This window comes from Sus scrofa, chromosome 16 (genome assembly GCF_054392235.1).
Source record: "Sus scrofa isolate SSC_HxYL_T2T_F1_AM1 chromosome 16, Sscrofa_HxYL_maternal_Yorkshire_Landrace_v2.0, whole genome shotgun sequence".
Taxonomy (NCBI): Eukaryota; Metazoa; Chordata; class Mammalia; order Artiodactyla; family Suidae; genus Sus; species Sus scrofa.
Window position 1 is genome coordinate 26,435,713 of NC_139398.1, and position 21,915 is coordinate 26,457,627.

The following is a 21,915-nucleotide window of genomic DNA, read 5'->3' on the forward strand; positions in this document are numbered from 1 at the left end:
TTATGATCCTGGATATCCTTCACCCTCATTGAGCCCAAGGCCTTACTTAAGACCAATAAATCCTTAATCCTCACTGCAATCCTGCAAGATAGATATGGACATCACTATTAACCAATGAGGGAACAGTAAATACCTCCGAAGTTCCTACAATTACCAATTTGCATTGGATCTTAAATTAAAATCTATAGACACCTGACTACAAAAGCAGTTTGACCTCAAAACTTCAAAAGAATAAAGTGTCCTTTTGGTATTGTGGCCCTTTATATTTTAACTGCATTTCTTCAATTCTCCTTTAACTAGACCCTTGCTTTGTTGCTTAATAGCCAAACAATAATAAATGTATTACTTAATATCTCAGTTTTAATCCTTGCATGGTTATCTACTTCACTATGTTGCTCAATTAATCTTCCTTTAACTTGTGCCTATCTGGGTTTTTCCTCAATAGTATTTAATTTTAATCTAATTTCTCAATGTTGAGCCAATTTTGGATTCCCTTCCCTTTCATGTTTGAATTTTTAACATTTGTTTTTCCCATTAAGTAGTTTTCTGTGTGATCTCTTTTGGAATCTATAAATCCCTGGTTCAGACAAGCTGGTACTTAACAAAAGCTTATTAATAATAATAATACTGTTATTAATAATAAAATACTACTGTTAGTATCTTAATAGATGTTGTTTTCATCCATTTTATTTTGAGGAAAACTAAGAAAACATCATTTTAATTGTAATGCTAACATAACTGTAAGCCACATATCATCAGGGAGATATAAATACAACTGCTTTCCTTTAATTAGATATGGAAAAAGACCTTTAGTATGAAGTGCCTATATTTAGAAGGTTAATTATCAATTTATAAAATGACCTTGAAAAAGATGTGCCTGCCTTTAGACTACAGACAGATGGACTTTTATGGTTTTTGAAGAGCAGCTTAATTGTGCTAATAAAATCTAATATGAAACAAAATGGGTTAGGTGAAATTCTTTAGTATCACTAATTAGGCATATGTTGGAGATATTAAAATTACCCTCAGACCAAGACAATTTTAGTAATTTCCCCAAATTTCTGATAATAATTATAAGCTATTTTCTACCATTGCCTCCATTTAGAGTAGTTATAATATTCGTAACTTATTCATTCAATTTCAGAGATCCATACTGAACTCCAGGAAGCAATATGTACGCCTATTTAGTAGTACAAGATTTGAAATAAGGGAGATTAGATTGATGGTTCTCAAAATGGGGAAAATCTCCCTTCCTCCAGGGGATGTTCGGAAGTATCTAGAGACATTTTTGATTGTCATTAACTGAGTAGGAGGAGTAGCTGCTAAGGACATCTAGTGAGTAGAGGCCAGGAATCCTGCAATGCACAGGACAGCTCCCCCCAGGAATTACCTAGTCTTACGGTGTCAATACTGTCAAGGGTTATTGCATGGATTTTTGCATGTTCTCTGATTACTGCATGTCCTCGCTTCTGCCATATAGTAGCCATGCCACTTAATTTCATTAAAGCTAAGTCTCCTCATGTGTGAAATGTGATCCAAACAATATATATTGAAAGGATAATTGTGAAGATTCAATAAAAGAATACATCTGAAAGACATCAGCTCAGTTTAGACACATACAATGAGAGCTCAAATAATGTCTATTATTTGTCTTCTTTACAAAACTTATTACCCTACTTGTATAAATTGCTATAAGACTTTCATACTTTTCACAGTCACGAAAAGAGAAAAAATGGATATTCTTCTCATAGTCTGTGTCTTAAATAACTCATAAATAAATAAATCATTAAATTAATTCTCTTATGTCCCTTGAAGCCACCATTTCTTTTCCATTCATATTACTACAATCCTCATTGTGTCTGAACTTTTTCTCACACAGGCTCATTCCAAAACTACTTCTACACCCATGACTCTCAACAGTATTGTCACAAATGGTCTTATAAGGAGTCTTGGGATAAAATCAGCTCAGATAAGATATATGTTGAGTGGACATTTATACTATTCAGCTAAACCAGAAGGAAAAGAAAACCAACTTTTGACAATATGTGTCTGCTATGCTGAAAATATTCACAATATATCTAATTGGCTATATGACTTTTTTCTTCCATGTAGGATGGAAAAAGCTTGAAAAGCATCACTCCCACTCTTAACAACAAAAAAGGCAAACCAACACACACACAAAAAAAACACCAGACAAGAGTTCCCATTGTGGCTCAGAGTGTTACGAACCCAACTAGTATCCATGAGGATGCAGGTTCAATCCCTAGCCTCACTCAGTGGATTAAGGATCTGGCATTGCTGTGAGCCATTGTGTAGGTTGCAGACGTGGCCCAGATCTGGCATTGCTGTGGCTGTGGTGTAGGCCAGCAGCTGCAGCTCTGATTTGACCCCTAGCCTGGGAATTTCCATATACCACAGGTGCGGCCCTAAAAAGCAAAACAAACAATCAGCAACTTCAAATTTTCTTGTTCCATCAAAAAACTATGGCCACAGGGTGACCAACTAACCAGAAACCTATGAAAAGACAGGTGTTTCTAAACAGAGAAGTGATACTAGTGCTAGCTCACCTGCAACTGTAAGAATAATTATGGAAAATGTTTAATTAATCATTAAGAATGGCTAGGGATAAGCCATAGTCACTGAAGAATTTCTAATAGCTCTCAGGCTCTTTTCCAAGGACACTGGCAGGTGTTCAGTCAAAATTTGTGAGGTGCTGACAAATTCTCATTTCTGTTGCAGGTTTTGGGGGGCAGGGTGAACAGTGGCCATCCTGAAGCTCAGATTCTTCTCCCTGTCCCTCCTTTAGAACAAAATCCTAAAACTTCTAGGAATGACAATGGATTACTATAGTCAAAGCACAGAAAAAGAACAGATTTGGATGTTTCACATGGTTAACTATGCTATGCCCAGACCTACAACAGTGTTTCATTAATCACAATAATGTTGCTGGAGAAGGTATAGGCAAAGACATCAGTAAAAGAGAACAGAGAGCCCAGAAATCTTACTATACATACTTGTCAATTGAGATTTAATGGAATACAATTCAATGGGGAAAATTTTAGTCTTTTCAATAGTGCTGGACTATTCTGAATAGTCACATAAAAACAAACAAACAAACAATGGAAGTTCCCATTGTAGCTCATTGGGTTAAGAACCCAACATAGTGTCTGTAAGGATACAGGTTCGATCCCTGGCCTCACTCAGTGGGTTAAGGATCCAGCCTTGCTGTGGCTATGGCACAGGCCTGCAGCTGCAGCTCTGATTCAACTTCTAGCCTGGGAACTTCCATATGTCTCAGATGCGGCCATAAAAAGAAAAAAAAAAAAAGAAAGAAAACACAACTTATTAAAAAATTAAAAATAGGTCATTGCCCTAAATGTAAAACTTAAAAGCATAAATTTTCTGTAATATAGGAAAAAACATTTGTGCCTTAAAGTTAGCTGAAAATATTTTAGATATGACACTGAAACATCATTTTAAGAAATCACAGCGAATTAGACTTTATCAACATCACAGTAGTTTGCTCTTCAAAAAACTCTAGTAAGAAAATGAAAGGAGTCAGAGGATAGGAGAGTATACTTGAAAATTGCACTCCTGTCTATGGATTACATTCAGATTTAAAAAAAAATCAAAACTCAATAACAGGAAAATAATTTAAAATAACAAAGCATGCTCAGTAAAGCCAAAAATATCATAAAGAAAATGACTAATTTGGAGATTTAAATAGCATTGTAAGTATCAGTTCCCTCTGGGTTTCGGGCTTATTCCTGTGGTCTATATTTTTTCATCTTAATTATTTTTTCATCCTAATGAATTGCTGATATTAAGAATCAACAATCTGGAGGCATCAAGATAGAGGCTGAATTGGATACTCTGCATGGATATATGTACCCAAAAGGGAATACTTTCAATGAATAGAATAGAAGATAATGTATAATTTCAGAAAGGAGGGAGGAACTTCCGTTATTACTACAGTTCTCTGGATCCTAACCAGTACCTCTTTTCTCTTTTTTTCTTTTTAGGGCTGCACCTGTGGCATATGGACATTCCCAGGCTATGGGCAGAATGAGAACTGCAGCCAACAGCCTATGCCACAGCCACAGCAATGCAGGATCCAAGCTGCATCTGTGAACTATGCCACAGCTTGTGGTAATAACAGATCCTTAACCCACTGAATAGAGGGTTCAGTGTTGTCACCTGCATCCTCACAGACACTATGTAAGGTTCTTAACCCACTGAACCATAATGGGAACTCCTAACCAATACCCTTAAATAGTTTAAAGAAAATATAAGATTTAAAGAAACACAAATTTATAATGAGCCAATAATATAATATGCCTATAGCATACTAGACTACAAGGAATACAATAAATCAACAGTAAAAAAAAATCCATAGTAATATAGAAATAAGGACAATATTTATTTTTATTTTGTCTTTTTGCTATTTCGAGGGCCGCTCCCATGGCACATGGAGGTTCTCAGGCTACGGGTCGAATCAGAGCTTTAGCTGCCGGCCTACACCAGAGCCACAGCAACGCGGGATCCGAGCCACGTCTGCGACCTACACCACAGCTCATGGCAACGCTGGATCCTTAACCCACTGACCAAGGCCAGGGATTGAACCTGCAACCTCATGGTTCCTAGTCAGATTTGTTAACCACTGAGCCACGACGGGAACTCCAAGATAATATTTAAATTAATAAATAAAAATATTTTAAAAAGCAAAATAATATTCAATAGCAATGTAATATATAAGATCTCTATAAACAGAAATAGAGATACTGTCCTGCTCTGAATTTCCTGGTCCATAGAAAAGATTCTGGTGAACAAAATACAAACAGAAATAATACTTTTCAACTCAAGGAAGAGTCAGGGAAGGCTTTACTTATCATTAATTTCTCCATTCTTTCTCTACTGCTATGGTGGAGGAGGCTGTATGTCCATGTGACACATTTAAAAGCTAGTAAAGTCTCCATCATCCAGTGACCCAGAATTATTTATTTGCCAGAGTCCCCTGCCAAACATGTGACATAATGTGTGGGGAAAAAAAAAAAAAAAAGCTTTTGTTATATAAATCAGTTGAGAATGCTGTATTGTTGCTTCTGCAGCATGATTTAGTCCCTGCTTACTAAGAATATTGGTATCAGGAACTGGGTGTTATTGTTGCAAAACATCTAACTCTGTGGTAGTGGCTTAAAAAATAAGTTTAAAAAATGAGGACGCTAATCTCAGAGACTGAAAAGATAGTACCACATGGTATGCAGTGGCAGAATAGCTTTTTAAAAAATGGATGACTTTTCATAGATTCTGAGTGAATGGGTTGGAAAGTGTTCAAAGCATTGTAAATTTTTATCAAGGTAATCTAAAAAAAAAGAAAAACAGAGTTCAGAAAAATTACCAGCCCATTTCAAGCAAAACTAAAAGGAATAAAAAGAGTTCAGAAATGCAAACATTGTTAGAAAAGCCAATTGTTTTAGTTTTTATTTTTCAAAAAAGCCTTCCTAAAACTTCCTTAGTTAACTTACTTCCGAATGTGTTTAGCTTCAATTGTAATCCAGGTCAATGCCTAAATTATTGGAAAGAAACCCATTCTTATATATAGGGAAGAAACCAACCATCCCTGTGGGTGGTCTATGATTTTTTAGTTTGTTGACTGAACAAATATGCATTCAGGAAGAAGAATAGGACAGCATGAACGGACAGGTAAAGAAAAAGTGTTTCCTACACATAACATATACAACATTTAATGATGCCTACCTATATTTTTACCTTGTCCTCTAACTAACATCTCCTCTCTCAAATCTGAACTCTTGCACAAAATGCATGATTTCCCAAACATATTGTTTCAATATTTTCTTATGCTACTTTTTTTTCTGACTATACTCTGAGACTTGGTCTGCCAAATCCGTGCTTTAACCTAATAGACTCCACTCAAGTAACTGCCTCAGAGAGAGCCTTCTTTAACCTTTCTTAGTGTCTTTCCCAAGACTAGTTGAGTTTACCTCTTTATTTTTAGGTCACTCTGATATTCTGAAAATACACCTTATATACAACTTTACCTTTAAACTATTGTGTTTATTATTATTATTATTATTATTTTGCCTTTTAGGGCCACACTGGCAGGATATGGAGGTTCCCAAGCTAGGGGTTGAATCAGAGCTATAGCGGCCAGTCTAGGCCACAGCCACAGCAATGGCAGATCTGAGCCATGTCTGCGACCTACACCACAGCTCATGGCCATGCCAGATCCTTAACCCACTGAGTGAGGTCAGGAGTCAAAGCTGTGTCCTCATGGATGCTAGTCAGATTTGTTAACTGCTCAGCCACAATGGTAACTCCTATTATATTTTAAAATATGACTTTGCTTCACCAGATTTTAAGTATCTTTGAAACCAGGTCTTCTCTCTTACAATTGTTACAATCTCAGTACCCAAAATTTAGTAGACATTAAATCAATACTTGTCAAATGACAGAATAAAAATAAAAGATATATTTTTTACATGACTCAGTTGAGTATCACATTAAACTTGATGACATTTTGAAAGAAATAAAAAACTAAGCAGTATATTGCAATCAATGATGTTTAAAAATGTTTTCTAAGTTTCTCTTTTCTACTAATAATTTCCTTTTCTAAGGAAGCTAATTAGTGAAATGCCTAATTTTCTTCACTAGCCTAAAAATCTTAGATCTTCACAACAATTTTAATATCTTAGTAGTAAGAGATATTAACTTTCTTATGATGCTACCGATAGGACTCAATCTCACTGGTTCTATACATAGCTGCCTTTACAAAAAAAATTTTCTCCTTTCATTTTATGTTTTCTAATTGTTCTTCCAAGAAATACTAAAATAGTATGCATGTGTGTGTGTGTATATATATATTATAAGGAATTAGTTTACATGAATATCAAGGCTGGTGAGACCCGAGAGCTGCAGGATGAGTCAGCAAGTTGAAAATCCAAGAGCACTGGTGTTTACCTGCAGTCCAAGTAAGAAGGCCTGTGAACTAGAAAAGCCAGTGGTGTGTTTCTAGTCCAAAGGCAGCAGGCTGAAAACACAGGAGGGGGGGCAGTGTTTCAGTTTAAATTTAAAGTTAGGTAAAAAAGCTGATGATCCAGTTTGAGGGCTACTATGTAGAAATAATTCTCTTGTACTTGGAGGAAGGTATGTTTTTGTTTTTGTTTTTTTAATTTAAGCCAGCAACTGATTAGATGAGGCCCATCTACATTACAGAGACCAATCTGCTTTACTCTACCAATTTAAATATTAATTTCATCAAAACACCCTTACAGAAACACGTAGACTAACGTTTGAACAACTATTTGGCCACTTTTTGACAGTCCATTTGACAAAATGAACTATCATAAACAGTATGACTGTGATTGCATTTGCATTGTGCATATAGGGTTTCTGTGATTATAAAATTTCTCTAATTATTTCAATTGTAATGTTCATGTCACATTAAAAATATCTAGAGGAAGAATCCCAAGGCCCATTTAACAATACGGAATGACCACAGCTGGAATCAGTTATGAAGATCAGAAAATAATTGAACAATGAATGTAAGTGGCTGAGCAGAAATACAGCCCAACAATGAGCCAGAGGAGAAATTACTATTGTGCCCATGGTCAAAGATTAGACAAAAAATTGAGTTCTTGGAGGGTGTGAAAATACTGCTAAACAAAAAAACTGTGCTACTTTAATTTGAGAATGAATAAATGGCATTGTTACATAGACTTATCCAGCCATATTACATAGAATTATTCATGCAGCTGGTCAGTTACACCAGCTAAGGCATCTAGAACTACACTATAAATATCTTATATTTTAAAGCTTGTAGCCTAATTTAAACTACTGTGTTTTAAATTATTTTAGATTTGTTTTTCCTTTTGTTCCTAATAAAGTCCCTGTTGAATGAGTCCAAAGTGGATTAGCTTATCTCCATCCCTTATGTTTTGGTGAGCTCCAAGCAACAAGAGAAGATTGAAAGCACATATAATTCTTTGAAGGTGAAAAATTGAAGATGACAATGTGTTTTTTACATTAGTAAGAAAACTGCTGATTGTTTTTGCAAGTTAAGGCCCCAATCCATTTGTTTAAAGCAGTAGAAATGGCTTGCTTACTCATGCAAAATCCAAAGTAGGTTTGTCTGGTGAGTATGTGTCCTTGGAAATGGTCATTCACATACCCAGGCCCCTTCCCCAATTTGGTCTACCCTGCTTTAGTACTCTGAATCCTGTGAATTCAGCCAGCATATCAGATAAAGAAAGTAGAAGATCACATATGGGAAATACTTGGGGCCAGGCTTAGAAGTGACCTGTGTAGCTTCCAATGACATTCTGTTTGCCACTAATGAGTCACATGACTGCACTAACTTCAGAGAGTCTAGGAAATGAAATCTAGCTCTGTTCAAAGAAAAAAAAAAAAAAAAGTCTGGAAAACAAATGGGCAGCCTCTTCCACAAATGAGTAGCAAACCACCACTGATTTTAAAGCAATAAATCAAAAAATTATTAAAGTTAGGAGTTCCCGTCGTGGCGCAGTGGTTAACGAATCCGACTAGGAACCATGAGGTTGCGGGTTCGATCCCTGCCCTTGCTCAGTGGGTTAACGATCCGGCGTTGCTGTGAGCTGTGGTGTAGGTTGCAGACGCGGCTCGGATCCCGCGTTGCTGTGGCTCTGGCGTAGGCCGGTGGCTACAGCTCCGATTCGACCCCTAGCCTGGGAACCTCCATATGCCGCGGGAGCGGCCCAAGAAATAGCAACAATAACAACAACAAAAAAAAAGACAAAAAAAAAAATTATTAAAGTTAAAAATACCAGAGGGTCTCCTCTGAAATCTAACGATAATACAATGAACAAATTCAAAATTAAAATTTGTTCCTTGAAAAATGATTGTCGTTCATTTGCTATAAAGTATATAATTCTCTATTACATATTTCTTCAAATAAAGACATTTAATAAAATTTCCCAATACCTACATATAAATAAATGAACTAGTATAAAAAAAACTAGTATTCTTCAAGCTGAATACTCTTGAAGATATGTAATAAATGGTCATAACATTTTCCCCTATAATTCATGCCTACCCTTTAGAAGTAAAATTTTTAACTCCAAGTGAACAGGAAAAAAAAGTCATGAGTTCAATTTTGATTAAAAAGAAAATCTTCCCCAAAACCTATGGGAATCAATAGGGATTTTAGAAACAAATAATAAAAAAATACTCAAAACCTTTTGGGTGTCACTGAAGTTAAGAAAAATGAAAATTAAACTACCCAAAATATTTGATCTTGCTATTAGAATTTGAAAAGACAATTATGAAAATAAACATTGAGCCTGAATGGCAATTTTTAAAGGTAAATATTAATTCTGAAAATTAAAGTACAAGGACATAGATAGGCAGAAATTGAAATAAAAAACTATCATCTTCCTCAGCCAAATTCTTACAAAAATGAGGTTTAAATTATGCATTTGTGTCTGTGTTTATGTATATTTGTTAGTTTGTGCAAGTGTTTTATATATGTATAAAATATGTGACTTTAAGTAACTATTACTAATGTCAGATGCAGTGTGGGCCATCTATAGTCATAATGAATAGCTTGAAGAGTGTTTCATAAACTTATGATATTATCACCATATACTGTCCTTTATAAAAGCTTTTTTATTTGTTTATTTTAATTTTTTATATGTTTAAAATTTTTTTTTTGTCTTTTTGTCTTTTTAAGGCCTCACCTATGGGATTTTGAGGTTCCCAGGCAAAGGGTCCAATAGGAGCTGTAGCCACATGCCTGTGTCAGAGCCACAGCAACGCCAGATCCGAGCCATGTCTGTGACCTACACCACAGCTCACTGAAAAGCTGGATTCTTAACCCACTGAGCGAGGTCAGGAATCAAACCTGCAACCTCATGGTTCTTAGTCGGATTTGTTGCCACTGGGCCATGACGGAAACTCCTAAAAGCTTTTTTAAACAAATATTCATATTGAAAAGTTATTTTATCTTTATTTAGATATAGATGATAAGGATATATCATTTAAAAATCAAATATATGGTCAATGAAATATAAAATGGTTAAGCTTTTTAAAATTTCTTCACAGAGTCTGATTTTTCTGAATCACTTTTTCCACACAGGATCACCTCTTCCCAATAAAAAGTTATAAGAATACAGTAATTTTTTAAAAGAGTGTTTTCTCTTTAAGGGTTTTTCTTCCAAAAATCTTCAATATTTTTCCAAGTTGTTGACATTCATTTTTATGTTTTGATATTTACTCTTAATCAATATTTCCTGCAAGTGAACATTTTCACACAACAATCAGGACTCATGAGCCTACTTTCACTGTTTTTTTAGTTTGTTGACTAAATTGCTAGAGTTTACATTTGGGCAGTCACACCACCAAGAAGAAGAGCCAAGTTGGCACAGAATAGGCTGAAGGCAATTTTAAATGTCACTGATTGTCAGACAATTTCATGTTGATACTGAAAAATATAAAAAGTAGTTTTTTTGTTTGTTTGTTTTTGTTTTTTTTTTCCCTAGAGCCGCACTGGCGGCATATGGAGGTTCCCAGGCTAGGTGTCGAATTGGAGCTACAGCTGCTGGCCTAGGCCAGAGCCACAGCAATGCGGGATCCGTGCCACATCTGCTGTCTATACAACAGCTCACGGCAACGCTGGATCCTTAACTCACTGAGCAAGGCCAGGGATTGAACCCACAACTTCATGGTTCCTAGTTGGATTCGTTAACCACTGAGCCACAATGGGAACGCCTAAAAAGTAGATTTAACATAGTAATATTAACTTCTTGAAAATGAAGATATATATTCACATGGACAAACAATTTCTTCCTCTTCCAGTCAGTTCATGGTTTATTAATACAGTTTAATGACAGAAGAGAAATTTATAGTATATTGTATATAGAATGAAAATATAAGACCACTTTCTATCTTTCTTTCAGATGTCAAGCTTTCATAAAAGTATTATAAGTAAAATGATAAACGTTATAGGATCAACCATGCTGTTAGAAAATATTACATTCCAGAAGGTTCATCACATTTGGTTAAGTGAAATAGTTTGTATTTGAAATAGTTTTATTTGAAATAGTTTGTATTGCAGATTCTTGTTCAATAATTATGACAAATTTTTGTATTAAAAATGTATATTGATTATTTAGTATATAGTAGGATGTGCCTAGGTGTACACATACGAAAATGGGTTAAATTAAATTTCTGAATATAAAGTACCTCGTAGAAAATGGAGGCAACAAGAAATAAGCAAGGAAAATGCAGTATGGAATGCCATAATTGGGGTTAGAACACAGTGCAGTGGGTGTGCAGAAGAGGGAATAATGAATTATTGAGATATACCAATGTTGTTAGAGCTTGAATTTATAGGACTTTAAGAGGGAACACCAATGATAAGGCCATTCCAGCCAGGTGAAATAGCATAAGCCATGAACAGAAGTGTGAAACTACATAGGACATGAAAGATAGTAGTAGTTTGGCCCTACTAATATAACATTTATATTAGTAAATTTATATTAGTAAATGTTATATTAGTAAAAAATGAAATTAGGTATCCATGTAAGATGTCATGTATCCACATAAGGATGCTAAGTATTTAAAGCTTTATCATTGACACATGATGCAAAAATTAGCCTTTGCTGGTATTGTGAAAATTACATTAATGGTAAAAGTATTGAAAGCTGACCAGTTATATTACAAAAAATCCTAAACCAAGATGGTAAACTTGGCAATGAATATTAGAAAATAAAATGGAGAGACATGGATAAGGTAAAATTGGCAATTAACCAGGAAAACAGTGAAGGAAAAAAGTTGACTAATACCACAAGTTAATGAATAAATACCGTGATCAATGATGAGATTATTTTTAAAAGCTCAATTAGGACCTCTATCTCTCTATAGATAGATGATGATAAATGGATAGATTGATAAATGATAAATACATACATGTGATATCAATTAGCTATATTATATGATAAAACAGAAATTCTGGTGGAGCATGTTAATGTAAATACCCAGTTGTTAGCAATTGGGGCAAAGGAAACCCATTTCAAATGTAAGCCAAATAAGGTCCGTAAGCCCTTTGACCAACCATATATTCACACATAACACACATCTAAGCAGATCTGTGTTATCACACTTCCCTGGGAATAGAAAAAAAGAATAGGCACTAGTACCTTCAATCTAGCATGCCTTAAATAGTAGATATTAATAAAGACTGATTTTGTTTAAAGCCATTAAGCTTAAGTATAATGAGATGACATTTTAAAAACATTTTTACTTTATCACTACCTTTTTCCAAGGTGTCATGAGTTGTTTAATCTAATCAATCTATTTACTGTTTGATATTGGAAGTAAGACATAATATGATTATTGTTCAATAAATGCTTTTTTAAAATAAAAAAATTTAATTAAAAAATTTTTTATTGTTATTTCTCCAATACAATTTTTTTTTTCTATTGTACAGCATGGTGACCCAGTTACACATACATGTATACATTATTTTTTCTCCCATTATCATGCTCCATCATAAGTGACTAGACATAGTTCTCAGTGCTACGCAGCAGGATCTCATTGCTAATCCATTACAACAGCAGTAGTTTGCATTTATTAACCTCAAGCTCCCAAGCCATCCCACTCCCCTTCCCCCTTGGCAACCACAAGTCTATTCTCCAAGTCTATGATTTTCTTTTCTGTAGAAAGGTTCATTTGTGCCATATATTAGATTCCAGTTATAAGTGATATCATATGGTATTTGTCTTTCTCTTTCTGACTTACTTCACTCAGTATGAGAGTTTCTAGTTCCAGCCATGTTGCTGCAAATGGCATTATTCTGTTCTTTTTTATGGCTGAGTGGTAGTCCATTGTGTATATATACCACATCTTCCTAATTCAATCGTCTGTCGATGGACATTTGGGTTGTTTCCATGTCTGACATAGAAAGTAATAGCAATAGTAAAAATGATACTATTTAATATTTTTCACAAATAAATAATGAAACTATTATTCCTGAAACACTTACTACTACAGAATTAATGTAGAAACACAGAAAGGGCAGATAAAAAGTTGCCAAAATACCAAGTATTTTAAGGTAAGTAGTAATAAATATGCAAAATTTGCTAAAATTAAAAAGTATAAAAATTGCTAAAAGAACAATAAAATGGCATGCACATTTCTACAATAAGAAAACTCTATATAACTGCTAATGATTGTGCTTAGCTTCTAAAATAAAATACAAAAATTAGGATATTAATGTAACAACTGCCTGCAAGAATTTTCTTTCTGAAAATCTCTAACATTGTTAATTCTGTCAAATTATGTAATCAATCGATGCAGACATTATTTTTGAAACTATCATTTTCCCTTAGTGATAGCAAATGCTTTGAAGAAACAATGACAATGATTCCAATGTGTTTAGATGGCACATAAAAAAAAAATCTATTTCCAAAGGCATTCCCCACAGTCTTTTTAACAATTTTCTTTCAGGTAATTTTATAATTATCTCAAAATTAATGTAAAATGAGATTTTGATATAACTTTTTTCATAATTTGACCATCTCCTTTAAAAAAAAAACCCTTATTGATACCTGGATGATAGTACAGGAAAAAGTCATATAAGGCAGTGCTGGAAATCTGTGTTACTTGAACTGAAGATTTATTGATAAGACATTACATCATAACTTATAAAAGATAGAGAATCCCACTGTAGTGAATAAGATTTGTCCTCTCTGTTGTTGAAATAATCAGTAAGTGAGGTAAACCAAGGTGGGATGAAGAAAATTCCTATTCTACATATCATTTCTATTGGTTACAACCAGATCTTACACTAGTCATGATATGTGGCTGCCAAGATATCCAAAGATTAGATTTTTTTTTTTTTTTTTTTTAGGGCCACACCTGTGGCATATGGAAATTCCCAGGCTAGGGGCTGAATTGGAGCTACAGCTGTTGGCCTATGCCACAGCCACAGCAAAGTGGGATCCCAGCCACATCTGTGACCTACACCATAGCTCATGACAATGCCGGATCCTTAACCCAACTGAGCGAGGCCAGGGATTGAACCTGCATCTTCATGAATCCTGGTTGTTAATTCCATCGACTAGGAAGTGAAGCAAGTAAGGCTTATTGATGGTGAGAGCTTGCATTTGGTCAGTATAGAGACACCCAGGATGTAAAAGCAGTATATTTATTCTAGCTGTCTCAGCTCTTACCCCCACCCAGGGAAATGCATGCTTCATACATGTAACCTTAGCATAGTCCTAAACAGCATTTGTATCTTTTGCAACTGTACTCTTTTACTGAACACACATACCTGGACCCAGGGTCAAAGAAGCTGAAGGAACATTGTAGGGAAAGCGGAGTATTTTCAGGGCCAACCACTGTGCCAGGCTAATAAGATAGCACATAAATCAGTGGCAATACATGTGGTCTACAAAATAGCTGTTGCTTCACTTCTGTCTTTCAAGCACAATCCACCCTCCATATCCACAGGTTCCAGGGCTCTACACCCAAGAATTCAACCAAAAACTGATTGAAAACATTAAAAAAAAAAAAAAAAAAAAGTCCAGGAAGTTCCCAAAAGCAAAACCTGAATATGCAGCACTTGGCAACTATTTATAGAGAATTTACTTTGTATTTACAACTATTTACAGTGTATTTATAGAGTTTGGTATTATAGGTAATCTAGAGATGTTTCAAAAGTATATCAGGATGTGCATGGGTTATGGGAAAATACTATGACAGTTTATAAAAGTGGCCTTAGTATCTCTGGATTTTGGTATCCCTGGGAGTCATGGGGCCACCCTCCTATAGATACTAGGGGAAGACTGTGCACCAAAATCTCTCTTATCACCTTTGTTAGTGGGAAATTAGTAGGAAAGGGATTTCTTGGAAATGCAGTTTGGTCTAGCCAAGTGGACATATTTTAAGGGCACCCAATTGTGTTTTATTATTGTTTTAATAACTTAAAGTATCTCTATTGATTAAACATGTTTGTTTTCTACTTATTAAAAAACTTCTAAAACTCTATATAGATTCTGTAAAACTTAAATTCCTAGGAATTATTCCCTTAAATTAATATGAAAATATTCAGAGAGAGTAACTATGTGAATACATATAAAACTTTGTCAATTGTTGTAGTATTCCATGGAATAATTGTAGGGAGGTTGAGACAGTTTATTGATTATGGTTCAACTATTTTAATTAGCATACAAAAATTATTTTGGCCTTCTATTGCTTTTTCTTCAAATATTATAAATACTTTTTTGCAGTTGATATTTTCTGGAAATATAAAAAATCAAATCATTTTAAAATTTTATTTGGAAAAAATATTTTGTCAAGTCTAAAGATTAATTAACCAAAACAGTGTGTTTGCACAATCATCTCCCTAATAATAAATTGTTTGAATCATACTGTCCTGTTCATATTAGCTAGACAGGATTTATTCTTTAAACAATGATGAGTATATTCCAGGAATAAAATAATAATAATGCTTACGTATGTTAAATGGTGAAAGATCAAATAAATGCATGTTTTAAATTAATTTATTTTCTGGGTTCACTCACCTTCCTATAGTAGCTTACATTTAATTTGCACCGTGTTTGTCTATGTTTATATCCAAACTAGAGTCTACATGTTCCTGAAAAATTAATATTTTCTTGCATTGACAATATCACATAGAGTTAGACTCTGCTGTTAACACCTGTTATTATGTAGGCAATCACCAAGCATACAATGATTTCATAATGTCATTATGTGTTTCTATGGTGATAAAGAGCTTGTACTGATAGACAAAAATAGTTGAATAAGTGATGGTGTTTCTTGCATTATAAAATCTGTTACCCATTATCTGTATACTTCCTTTATCTCATATATTCATTCTAAATCTTTCCAAAGTATATAAGGACTTAAAATAGACTCTTTTGTGAAATGCCATAGAATTTGTGGCTGGTTAATTTGTTCATCTCCAGTAGTGCTCAAATAGCCCAGTGACACCTAAATGCACTCTCTGGCATACTGTGAGAGTACTTGCACATCAATTATAGATGCCTCTGTTAAACTTTCCTGGAATTATGTGTCCCAGGGAGCTAATTTATAGGACTAACAGATTTGATATAGGTGTCAATTAAGCTGAATTTGGATTTCCCATCATTGGCGAATGCTAATTAAAATGTGCTCTCATTTGTCAGTATAGTCAGTTCCAGTCTTCAGTATATTAATTCCACAATTTTCCTCATTTCTCTTCAACATTTCACTAATAACCTTTATATGAAGTTGAATGTAGTATCGTCCAGTGATGATTTTTCTCTAATATAAGAATACTGTAAAAGCTGATGCACGCGATAATTTTACTGAAAAGGAAAACATACAGCTGTTATGACACTTGGAGGGCCATGTACAATCCTGCATTATTTCAACCACCTTTCTTCCCAGGAATTTTTGGGGAACATCCATGCCCTGGGCCAGTATTTTAAAATCATAAATACGTAGTTTTCTGGTTCTCAGGACAGTAGCACAAGGCTGACACTCAAAGGTTAAAACAGCCTTTCTGTTTCTAAGAAACTCCAATTTATTTATATATACATATTATATATATATTCTCATATCTAGAAAGGTTCTATTTAATTTTGTGTTTATATTATATTAATTATATATAATTATATACACCAATTGTAGATAATTATATATAATTAGCTAATGTGATTGACATAATTAATACAGTTAATATATCATATTTAATATTATATATTAATATAATATTCTTGCTTTATATGAACATTTAATAATACTTTTCAGTCTATTGGGGAAATATGAGCTATTTCTTTCTTGGGATAAATATTAAAAATAATTGATGTCTCTTCAGGGCTTATATGGTAGAAAATTAAGTGAATCTTACTCAAACCTTATAACAACTGTGTGTGACCTTAGAACTATTAATATTTTCATCCTACAGGGAAGGAAAGTGCAAAAATGTTGCCTAACTTTGGATTTGGGGCTTCCCCAACTTCCTTCCACTTCTTTCCAGAAAGAACAAAGTGTGAATTTTGATTACTATTAACTAGGAACTCCTATTAAGATTTCTGTGCAATACTGACTACCCAAAAAGTTACCAGGAAACTTACTGAGAACCCTGACTTGACTGAATCTTAGTAAATCTCAGAAGGAGGGTGTCAGCAGAAGATACATATAGAATTATCAGGGTCTGGGTCCAACTGATTTAGAGCAAGTCTTTTATTGTGAGGAGCAGTTTGGGGCTGGAAACATTTTTGGCACAGAAGTTCAGGATTGCAGGCATAAGCAGGAAATGGCCATAAGAAGTAAATTTGTCTGATAACTAAACTGCTTGCCTTAGGAAATTTTTTCCTTTTAGGAGAACTATGTGCCTAAATAAACAAATTATGTCATCATATATTGGCTTACAGGATTTCCTTGAACCAAATGCAAAATGTGCTTACTGGTTTCTACCCCTCAATTCATGAGCAAGAATATCTAAGACAAGACAAGTCAACACAAGTTGAAATGGAAGGAGGGGGTGGAGTTCAGTTCTTAGTTAAGACTGCTAGGCTATGTTAAGGCACATGATTTCAATTCTCAGTACCTTTCTTGGAAAAGGAAATTTCTTATATCATATGAACAAGTTATAAATTTGTGGAAAATCTTTGTAAAATATGTGCTAACTTTCTCTTTGGTGCTTACGTTCAGAAGAGCAACAGATCACTGATCTTGTGTCAATGAAAAAAAAATTCTGGCTTCATTGGCTCCCATCAGTTACTAATTCCTGCTGTGGATAATTGTCAAATGTGGAAATAACTCCAATTATTAACCTAAGACTCTTCTGTCTAGTACAATAGCTACTAGCCACATATAACCATTTAAATTTGAACTTTGATTAATTAAAACGTATAAAGGCAATTCTTCAGTCATGCTAATCACATTTCAAATGCTTAATAGCTACCTGTGGCTAGTAACTATCCTGTTAGACAATCCAGAATTATAGAACATTTCTATCACTAAAGAAAGTTCTGTGCTGCCACTCTGATCTAAGATAATTCAGGTTCTTGGAGTTGATTTAGGATATTTATGCTATTTAGTTGTTTAGGATATCTAGGAAATTTGGTTGATTTAGGATTTATGCTTTTACAAAGCACACAGGTCATTCTGGACTTTTAGAACATAGTCTTATTTATGAATAGGGTCAATGCAATCATGTACTGTAATTTCACATTAATTATTGTTTTTCATGTGAATTGACAGTGTGTTTTGCATTCCGATTTTGTATCAAACTCACATTAGACTCAATTTTTCATTTCACTTTCTTGATAAAAAGGTATTGGGACAGTGGAAAATACTTTTTCTCTTAACGGTTCATTGAATGTTCATTAGATATTTATGGGCACACTAAAAATAATAACACTGAGTCATTTCTGGGAAATGCAAAAATACATAAGAAGAATCCCATCATGTGCTATAAAACTTTAATGTATATTAAAATTAAATACCTATGACTTCATAGCTTTTTGTAATCCATGATTGGAAAACAAAAGAAGTTCATAAATGAGATCAAGATTTATAAGTAGTTGTTTCTTTCAGAACAGAACACTTCAGTTAGAACTGTAAGGTAACAAACCATTGGATCCTTTGCTGTGAAACAGTCCATTATTGATATTTACTAACCTTGAGCACCTTGAAATTCCCATGTAATGTTTATCCCAACACAGGTGGACCATCTGATGAAAATGTTAAAGGCACTCTTTTGGTCTGAGTCTGGGCCAATACATTATTACAAGTTCCTTTTTAAAAGTAAATACTTTGAAATAGTAAATGAACAAACCTTGTCTATTAAACATCAATGGGCAGTATGGTAAGTTAAGAAATAAATGCACTAAATTCTGAATTGTCTCATATATATACAGGTGTGTTTTCTTAACCTATTTCCCAACTGGTTTTAAGGATAATCTCACCCAGTTATATTTTTACATTTTGAATAACATCTCCATAAACTGAGTCTCTGAAAATTTAGTCATGTGTTCCTTCATCTCTAATCTCCAGAATTTTACCTTAGTGCGCTTAACAAGCAACGAAAAAACACCTCTCTCCATCTCTCTGAGTTAGTGAAAGCAGATCCACCTCTCGCTGGCACCACACAATGTGCAACGCAATGCAACGCAGATGCATTTACCTTATTCTTGTTAGGAAATCCTCCAATTGCCTATTTAAAAACTCCTCAATCGCGGCAGATCATCCACACGTGAAAGGACGCCTCCACCAGCCCCACAGTGCGCATGGGCAGTGCAGGCCACTCCTGCCCGGCAGACCTCTGTGCTGGCCGCTACCATTTTCTTGTCTCAGTTCTACTCTCAGCCGCTGGTCGATTCTGCAGCAGCCAGCCGCGTCTTTGGTAGCATGTGCAGCTGGGTCTGCAAGGATACCCGCCGCAAGGACAGAGAGCTCTTCCAAACGGTGGCCGAGAGGGGCTTTGGGCCCTATGCTGGGAGAAGCTGCTTCTGCTGGAGGAGCAGTGCGGTGCACCAGCTGTGGAGGATTCTGATCTGACCGGAAGCCCAAGCTACTCCTATTGTGCCAGTACTGTATGGGCCAAACTACCTTCAAAAGGCACCAGAAGAAGAAAGGCATCCTGGAAATGTGTTTCCAGCCGAGCACACCACAGACTCCCTCCTCACCACCAAACACAATCTCACCGAGGATGCGGTGACGCACTTGGTCCTGGGCCTCTGGCACCTCCTCCATAAGCTCAACATCTGCTACGGATTCCTCAGCAGGTTCATGTGTGCCCAGTTGCTCAACCCAATCCTGTCTGGAGAGAAATAGCACCGCGGGAGAGGTTATGACTTTGTGGAGGTCCTGGAGTGGTTCCCCAGCGTTTGACCATCTCATCCTGCTCTTTGATGGTTCTAAAATGGACAGCTCTGAAGAGTTCTCAGAAGTCATCAAGGCCGGGAGGGCGAGAGATGCATTGTGCTGAAGATGCAGACCTTGAAGTGCAAGCTGCTGGACACGATGGACTCTTTGATGGTCAACAATATCACCTAGAAGGAGTTCATGGTGCCTGCCCCAGTTATGAAGGGCCATGCCTCAGATGGCTTCAAGAAAAGGCATTTGCGGCTTTGTTGTGGTGAATAGGGGGCTGGCAAGGACCCTGATGATGTTGAGTGGGTAGTGGGCCAGGAAAAGCCCACCTACTTTGAGATGTAGTCACCTCTCAACAGTGACATCTTGAGTGTCAAATGCTAAGTAGGAAATGGTCAAATCCATGCTGCCCAGTGCTGAGGAAGGTCTGGAAACTGGAGAGTGTAGACCGGCTGCTGGACGATGAGAAATTAGTTTCGAACATCCGCCTTTGCCAGGGTCAAGCTGCAGGGCCACACGGTGCCTGCCCACCTGCCCCCTGATCTCCTCGCCAATGGAAGCTCGCTCAACCCGCGCAGCCCCGGTGGCCCTGTACATCTTGTCTTCTCAGCATCCAGCAAGGCAGAGATTGAGGAGGGGAAGGGTCACCAGTTTTGAAGGTCTGTAATGATATTTCCTCAGCTTCTGAAAAGGTAAGAAAAAAAAAGGTTTTTTTTTTCCTTTTGCATGAGTATGAAATAGTATCTACCTACTCCTCGCTTGAGATTAGTTTGCTGTGAGCCAGATACTCTATTAAGCACTTTAATATGTGTCATATCATTTCATAAATTACTAAAGTTCAATGAGAAAAGTTATCTCAAATGTCCATTATAGAATTTTGAATCTCAGTAAGCCATGATAACTTTCTAAACAGTTTGCAGCTAATACATGATAGAACTAAAATTTAAATCTGAAATTCAGGTGTCTTCATTTCTGAAACGATGTTTTCTGTTTTTGAGTTTTAGTTGTAATAAACAAGTGCAGGAAATATAATCTCCCAAGTCTACTTATCAAAAAACTTATCATTACCTCCATAATTAAGGCTTTTCTTATCAAGCCATCTAAACAGTCTCCTTACCTTAATTAGCCTTACATGCTCACAGATGTGTTTTCTATAATTAGTTTTGCTGTTTGGGAATTTCACCTAAATGTGTTTTCTTATGCCTGCTTCTTTCATGCAACATAATGTTCTTAATATTTTTGTCTAGCTGCCTGAATTATGGTTGATACTTTTTTATTGCTTAAAAAAAAAAAAAACACGGCATAAGTATTCTTCCATCTGTTTATCCATTCTCTTGTCTATTGCTATTTGGGTTGCTTCCAAGTTTTGGCTACTATAGATCATTGGTTATCTGGGGCTAAAGATGAGTGAGTTTGATTGCAAAGGGGCATTAGGGAACATTCGGGGTGATGACATTAGTTATGCAACTGTGCATTTTAATGGGTGTAAATTATATCTCAGTAAACTTAATAGAAAGTCTCTTGGCAGTGTGGAAGTGTTACTGAATGCAGTTCTGGGTGCTTGAACCACAGTGAGGCCAAGCAATACTGAAACGTTGGAGTTTGGATCAGAGAAATGTTTTTTTGTAGGGCATGCAAGGAGACTGGTGCCTTGTGCCCCACTCAAGAAACAAATAAAAAATAAAATTAAATTAAAAAGCCCCCAACTCCCTGAAGGATTTCAGCAAAGCATTTTTAAAGGCGAGGTGGATGGGCGAGGTTGGTTATTGCAGACTTCTTGGTGCAGGAAGCCTCTGACCATCCAGGTCAGGTCATGATGTTCCTGTATACCTCCAACAAAACAAAATGTTTTTCTCTGTTCTGCCAACTTTTTAATCTGTGTATGAATGGAAAAGTGTTACACCCTTGAAGGTCAGAGCCTTGAGAATGGGCTATTTTGTATAATTCAGGCTGTAAGCAACATTCTTAATTTGTAGCAAGAGCAAGAGAATACAAAGATTAACATAAGAGAAACAGATCTAGTATGGAGTCAGA

The 21,915-nt window shown here is 35.5% G+C and overlaps 1 protein-coding gene across 1 annotated transcript in view; it reads left to right on the forward strand.

The window, feature by feature from the left end:
* LOC146395472 (uncharacterized) overlaps positions 1-21,567 on the forward strand; it is a 491,363-nt gene extending 469,796 nt beyond the window's left edge. The window contains exon 5 of the transcript XR_014830848.1: positions 19,063-21,567. The gene's annotated coding sequence lies outside the window, so the exon portion shown is untranslated. The remainder of the gene's footprint in view (positions 1-19,062) is intronic.
* The last annotated feature ends 348 nt before the right edge of the window (positions 21,568-21,915 follow it).